The following is a 7998-nucleotide window of genomic DNA, read 5'->3' on the forward strand; positions in this document are numbered from 1 at the left end:
ATGGAAAAAAAAAAAAAAAGATTCACTGTGGCTTTGTGTGAGAGTGTTGGCGTGTGCATTAAAAGCAAAGGAAATGATCTGTGAAGTGATTAAAATGAGTCCATCAGCAGATGGTTCTCCGTGAGAGAGCTCAGGGCATTTGCACTTTCATCAATACTTGATCACAACCCATGAATGTCTAGCTAAATAGAAACCTTTTGGGATCAGCTGTCACGGGGCTGAACCAGTCACCCCATGGACCGAAACACGTAGGAAGTCTTTCCAGCCTTCTCTGTCTCCTGGGGACATGATGTCCCCCACTTCTCTGGAGCACAGGCTGTCAGAAACTTCCCTGAGATTCCATCTCCCCACCAGCAGGCTGCTGGGGAAGCAGGCGCCTCCACGCAAATGTTTTCTCCACATGGAGTGTAGCGACAGTGTTGGCTCGTCGCCCCCAGAATGGAGGGTTTCTTTCAAGTCCCGTTGGCCGCCTCAGGCAGAGTTCTGATCCTGGGACCCCAAGAGACTGTCTGAGGTAGTTGTCTGGGGTGTGTAGCAGGGGAGGCGTTGAAATTCTTCCCCTTTTTCTTGCTTCTCTAAGCAGGAGAACCATATCCACATCAGGGATGCTGTGACCTGCCAGGCTGCAGCCAGAAATGTGACTTCAAGCAGACATCTTTCCCGCGGATCTTCACACGTCAAGACCTTGACGAAGGGGCCAGAAGTGGGGAGACTTGACTTGCCTCTAGGATTTTCAAAAAGGCTGGGTGGTTCTTATCAAAGCTTGAAAGGAAAGAGAAAGAAGTCTGTGGTCTACATTGTAGCTGAGGGGGAAAAAAATGATAAATTTCTTTAAATCGTTTTGGTGAAACAGCACCAAGCATGAAAGATGTAGGGAAAGTGTCCTGTGGATGACTTTCAGAGCGTCCTCCCTGTGTTCTGCTTTACTTTGCTGACATACGTGAATGAAGCAACAGCTGTAACTGACATCAGGGTAAAGATATTACAACCGTTAACCCATATTAACTGCATATGACGTGTAATGTCTTTTCATCAAAGCCAACGAGGCTGCCTGCCTCTCTTGCCCACTGATGTCAGGAAGAGGGAAATTATAAATCTTTTCACTGCTGCTGACTTATAAAGAAATACACCCACACTGTGTGTTATATCCACTGTGGTTTCTCATGACCGTTGCTATTACATGGATACCAAAGGAATTAGTGATGACCATCCTCTTGACTGTAATGTGTTGCCAAATATGCGCTTGCTGTCAAAAAAAAAAAAAAAAAGCCATCAGGCGCACGTACAGAATTTTTGTGTTTGTTTTTGCTTAAAAATATACCTGCAGGCTGGTGAGGCCAGATTTAATTATTATATGCTGACATCATTCCAAGTCTTACTCTTTCAGCTGAAATGTTTATTAAATCAAAATGACAAAATGATCCAGGATATTTTTCTGGGTTTTTGGTAGCCCATGACATTTCATTAACAAGGCTAAGCTTATATGTCTACAATGGATAACAAAGATTTTCGCATGGATTAAACTAGGGTGTGTTGTTATTCAGTTGCTAAGTTGTGTCTGACTCTTTGCAACCCCATGGACTGCAGCATGCCAGATTTTCCCTGTCCTTCACTATCTCCCAGAGTTTGATCAAATTCATGTCCATTGAGTTGGTGATGCCATCCAATCATCTCATCCTCTGTTGTCCCCTTTTCCTTCTGCCTTCAATCATTCCCAGCATCAGGGTCTTTTCCAATGAGTCGACTCTTCACATTAGTTGGCCAAAGTATTGGAGCTTCAGCTTCAGCATCAGTCCTTCCAATGAATATTCAGGATTGATGTCCTTTAGGATTGACTAGTTTGATCTCCTTGGCTGTCTCTTGGCTGTCCAAGGGCCTCTCAAGAGTCTTCTCTGGCACCACAGTTCGAAAGCATCAGTTCTTCAGCACTCAGCCTTCTTTATGTTCATTGGTGATATATGGTTTTGCAGAAGTTATTTCAAACTGGGGTGTTTCAACCTTAATTCTCACTTAGCAGTTGAGCAAGACTCCTCTCCCTCTAAGCCCCACCTGCATGCTCTGAACAGAAAAGAGGAGAACTGCTGAACCCAGGCTCTTATCCAAATGTTTCTAAAAGTGATAGCTTAGAAAGCTTTTTTTCATGAGTGTTAACCACATGACACACAGGGAGATATTTCTTCTCTGTAGGTTCTCAGGGCTCTGTAACAGAAAACAGACTAACAAGACCAAGACACACAAGTTTATTAGCACAGTTTTCTCATATACCAGCTTCCCTGGTGGCTCAGAGGTAAAGAATCCTCCTCCCAATGCATGAGACTCTGGTTTGATCCCTGGGTCAGGAAGATCCTCTGGAGAAGGAAATGGTAACCCAGTCCATTTTTCTTGCCTGAGAAATCCCATGGACAGAGGAGCCTGGTGGGCTACAGTCCATGGGGTTGCAAAGAGTCAGACACGACTGAGTGACTAAACAACAACAATTCTCATACCCACATCTGAGGAGCTCAGAGAGGAATAAAACTGAGTCTCAGATCTGCTTTTGGGTTCTCAGATAGCCATGGACCGGTTATGGACTGAACATCTGTGCACACACACACATACACACACACACATACACCCTGCCACACCCAGATTCACTTTGTGAAGACTCAGCTCCCTGTATGGCTATATTTGGAGATGAGGCACCTACAGAAGTAATTCAGGCTAATTGTGGTCATGAGAGTGGGGCCCTGATCCAGCAGGAATAGTGTCCTTGTAAGAACTGACAATGGAGAGCTGACAGTCTGTGTCTCTGAGTGCATGAGGAACAGGTCATGTGAGCACATGCAAGGTGGTGGCAGCCTATGGTAACCAAAGAGAAGAGACCTCAGTGTGCGAGCATACCTTGCCAGCACCTTGATCGTGGACTTCCTGGCCTCCAGAACTGTGAGTGATTCCCTTTAGATAAGCCCCAGTGTGTGGTATTTCATATGGAAGCCCAGGTAGACTGAGACAGGACCCAGCACTGTTCCTGCCTGTACCACTGGTATCGACCACGTGTGCAGCAGGTGGGCTCCCCAAGCTCGAACTACTAGTTGTCCTCGCTGACTAGGCTCCACACTTTCTCAGGCACCATGTATCCCCATGTGATCTGCTGCTGTTACCCAAAAACTGGGTTTGCCTCGTGATGGGTGTTGAGCCAACAGACACAGCCAAGCACACGATCAGATCAGGAGTAGGGAGCAAGGACGTATTATTTGCAAGAAGTAACAAGAACACCAGGGAACTTCCTCAAAGCTAAAAGGGTATATGCATATTCATGAAGAGACTTGAAAATAGGGGAATTCAGCCTTAGTTCAGTTGAGCTCAGTCACTCAGTCATGTTTGACTCTTTGTGACCCCATGGACTGCAGCACGCCAGACTTCCCTATCCATTACCAACTCACAGAGCTTGCTCAAATTCATGTCCATCAAGTCAGTGATGCCATCCAACTATCTCATCCTCTGTTGTCCCCTTCTCCTTCCGCCTTCAATCTTTCCCAACATAAGGGTCTTTTCCAATCAGTCAGTTCTTCCCATCAGGTGGCCAAAGTATTGGAGTTTCAGCTTCAGCATCAGTCCTTCCAATGAATATTCATGACTGATTTCCTTTAGGATGGACAGGTTGGATCTCCTTGAGGTCCAAGGGACTCTCAAGAGTCTTCTCCAACACCACAGTTCAAAAGCACCAGTTCTTCAGTGCTCAGCTTTCTTTATGGTCCAACTCTCATATCTATACATTACTACTGGAAAAACCATAGCTTTGACTAGACAGACCTTTGTTGGCAAAGTAATGTCTCTGCTTTTTAATATGCTGCTTAGCTTGTACAGAGGAGCCTGGTAGGCTACAGTCCATGGGGTCACAAAGAGTCGGACATGACTGAGCAACTTCACTTTCACTTTCTAGGTTGGTTATAGTTTTTCTTCCAAGGAGCAAGTGTCTTTAAATTTCATGGCTACAGTCACCATCCACAGTGATTTTGGAGCCCAAGAAAATAAACTCTGCCACTGTTTCCGTTGTTTCCCATCTATTGCCCATGCAGTGATGAGACCGGTTGCCATGATCTTCGGTTTTTGGAAGTTGAAATTTAAGCCAACTTTTTCACTCTCCTCTTTCATTTTCATCAAGAGGCTCTTTAGTTCCTCTTTGTTTTCGGCTATAAGGGTGGTGTCATCTGCTTATTTGAGGTTATTGCTACTTCTGGCAATCTTGATTCCAGTGTGTGCTTCAGCCAGACTGGCATTTCACATTATGTACTCTGTATAGATGTTAAATAAGCAGGGTGACAATATACAGCCTTGACATACTCCTCTCCCAATTTGGAACCAGGCTGTTGTTCCATGTTCAGTTCTAACTGTTGCTTCTTGACCTGCATACAGGTTTCTCAAGAGGCAGGTCAGGTGTTCTGGTATTCCCATCTCTTTCAGATTTTTCCATAATTTGTTGTGAATCACACAGTCAAAGGCTTTGGCATAGTCAAGAAAGCAGAAATAGATGTTTTCTGGACCTCTCTTGTTTTTTTGATGATCCAACAGATGTTGGCAATTTGATCTCTGGTTCCTCTACCTTTTCTAAATCCAGCTTGAACATCTGGAATTTCACAGCTCACATACTGTTGAAGCCTGGCTTGGAGAATTTTGAGCATTACTTTGCTAGTGTGTGAGATGAGTACAATTGTTCAGTAGTTTGAACATTCTTTGGTCTTGCCCTTCTTTGGGATTGGAATGAAAACTGACCTTTTCCATACCTGTGGCCACTGCTGAGTTTTCCAAATTTATTGGCATGTTGAGTGCAGCACTTTAATAGCACCATCTTTTAGGATTTGAAATAACTCAACTGGAATTCTATTACCTCCACTAGCTTTGTTTGTAGTGATGCTTCCTAAGGCCCGCTTGATTTCGTACTCCAGGATGTCTAGCTCTAAGTGAGTGATCACAGCATCATGATTATCTGGGTCATGAAGGTTTTTTTTGTACAGTTCTTCTGTGTATTCTTGCCCCTCTTCTGAATATCTTCTGCTTCTGTTAGATCCGTACCATTCCTGTCCTTTATTGAGCTCATCTTTGCATGAAATGTTCCCTTGGTATCTCTAATTTTCTTGAAGAGATCTTGAGTCTTTCTGATTCTGTTGTTTTCCTCTATTTCTTTGCACTTATCACTGAGTAAGGCTTTCTTATCTCTCTTTGCTATTCTTTGGAACTCTGCATTCAAATTGGTATCTTTCCTTTTCTCCTTTGCTTTTAGCTTCTCGTCTTTTCTCAGCTATTTGTAAGGCCTCCTCAGACAACCATTTTGCCTTTTTGCATTTCTTGTTCTTGGGGATGGGTTTGATCCCTGTCTCCTGTACAATGTCACGAACCTCTCTCCATGGTTCTTCAGGCACTCTGTCTATCAGACCTAATCCCTTGAATCTATTTGTAACTTACACTGTATTTTCATAAGGGATTTGAATTACATCATACCTGGTCTAGTGGTTTCCCTACTTTCTTCAGTTTAACTCTGAATTTGGCAATAAGGAGTTCATGATCTGAGCCACAGTCAGCTCCTGGTCTTGTTTTTGCTGACTGTATAGAGCTTCTCCATCTTTGGCTGCAAAGAATATGAAAAATCTGATTTCAGCATTGACCATCTATCTGGTGATGTCCATGTGTAGAGTCTTCTCTTGTGTTGTTGGAAGATGGTGTTTGCTCTGACCAATGCATTCTCTTGGGAAAACTCTGTTAGTCTTTGCCCTGCTTCATTCTGTACTCCAAGGCCAAACTTGCCTGTTACTCCAGGTATCTCTTGACTTCCTCCTTTTGCATTCCAGTCCCTTGTGATGAAAAGGACGTCTTTTGGGGATGTTAATTCTAGAAAGTCTTGTAGGTCATTATAGAACCATTCAACTTCAGCTTCTTTGGCATTAGTGGTTGGGGCATAGACTTGGATTACTGTGATATTGAATGATTTGCCTTGGAAATGAACAGAGGTCATTCCATAATTTTTGAGATTTGAATTCAGCCTAGAATTGGAGTAAAGGTCAATTCACAGAGTCTGGCTTTAGTTGATTAAAATCCAGAGAGTCAGCATCCTCCTTCAGTCCTCCACCTGGTGGGAGCCTTAGTTCCTGCCAAATCGAGAGATATTAATTATATATATCCCATGAGGAGAAACTAGGGCTCTGATTTATCACCACACTCTTGTTTGACTGTCTTTTCTCTGTTCCTGCATTCCTCTGTATCTGCAAGACCATTTATTACTGACACCTGTTCAAGAGCAGCACTGTGGCCAGGCTTGAGTCTTAAAATGGCTTAAGCCAAAATGGTTCTCTTATGCCAAGAAAGCCATTTTTGGCTCTGTTGCTCTTGGGACCCCCTGACATACCTGCTTACATGGTGACTCCCCTAGACCCCCAGTCCCCGTGCTCTGGGGGAGCCCTCATCTACAAAAGCACTGTGTTCTCACTTGTAGAGCTACCCTACAAGTTTGTCAGCCAGTAGGAGACCCTGGTTCGATCCCTGGGTTGTGAAGATCCCCTGTAGAAGGGAATGGTAACCCACTCCAGTATTCTTGCCTGGAGAATTCCATGGACAAAGGAGCCTGGCAGGCTACAGTCCATGGGGTTGCAAAGAGTCGGACACGACTGAGTGAGTGAGCATGAGCACCACTAGTTTCTGCATCTACCCACAGAGCAAACTGGAACTTCTGGACACCTTCCTGCATGCCCCATGGGAAGGGCTGGAAACACACTGGAGAAACAAGTGATTCCTCTGTCCATGCTAGTTCAGTTGCTCAGTCCTGTCCGACTCTTTGTAACCCCATTGAGTGCAGCACACCAGGCTTCCCTGTCCATCACCAACTCCCAGAGCTTAAGCAATCATGTCCATCGAGTCAGTGATGCCATCCAGCCATTTCATCCTCTGTCATCCCCTTCTCCTCATGCTCCCAATCCCTCCCAGCATCAGGGTCTTTTCCAATGAGTCAGCTCTTCGCATCAGGTGTCCAAAGTAATGGAGTTTCAGCTTCAGCATCAGTCCTTTCAATGAATATTCAGGACTGATTTCCTTTAGGATTGACTAGTTTGATCTCCTTGCAGTCCAAGGGACTCTCAAGAGCCTTCTCCAACACCACAGTTCAAAAGCATCAGTTCTTCGGTGCTCAGCTCTCACATCCATACATGACTACTGGAAAAACCATAGCTTTGACTAGATGGACTTTTGTTGAAAAAGTATGTCTCTGCTTTTTATGTCTAGGTTGGTCCTAGCTTTTCTTTCAAGGAGCAAGCATCTTTTAATTTCATGGCTGCAGTCACCATCTGCAGTGATTTTGAAGCCCCTCAAAATAAAGTAACTCCATTTGTTTCCATTGTTTTCCCCAGAAAAACTATACAAAAAAGATTTTCATGACCCAGATAAGCATAATGGTGCAATCACTCACATAAAGTCCATACCAGAGGAAGTGGATTTCTTCTCTAGTTCAAATAGATCAAGTTCATATTGTGGAACCTTCGGCATGCTAATGAAACTCAAGGGATTTTGAATATGACCTTGGCAATCCTCCTCCTTCTAGTCAAGGCTATGGTTTTTCCAGTAGTCATGTATGGATGTGAGAGTTGGACTATAAAGAAAGCTGAGCATTTAAGAATTGATGCTTTTGAACTGTAGTGTTGGAGAAGACTCTTGAGAGTCCCTCAGACTGCAAGGAGATCAAACCAGTCAATCCTAAAGGAAATCAGTCCTGAACATTCATTGGAAAGACTGATGCTAAAGCTGAAACTCCAATACTTTGGCCACCTGATGTGAAGAACTGACTCATTGGAAACACCGAAAGCAGAAGCAGGAGGGGACAACAGAGGATGAGATGGTTGGATGGCATCACTGACTTGATGGACATAAATTTGAGCAAGCTCCGGGAGTCGGTGATTGACAGGGAGGCCTGGCATGTTGCAGTGCATGGGGTCGCAAAGAATCGGACATGATTGAGTGACTGAACTGAACTGAACT

The sequence above is a fragment of the Bison bison genome, unplaced genomic scaffold, assembly GCF_000754665.1.
Source record: "Bison bison bison isolate TAMUID 2011002044 unplaced genomic scaffold, Bison_UMD1.0 scf7180017864456, whole genome shotgun sequence".
Taxonomy (NCBI): Eukaryota; Metazoa; Chordata; class Mammalia; order Artiodactyla; family Bovidae; genus Bison; species Bison bison.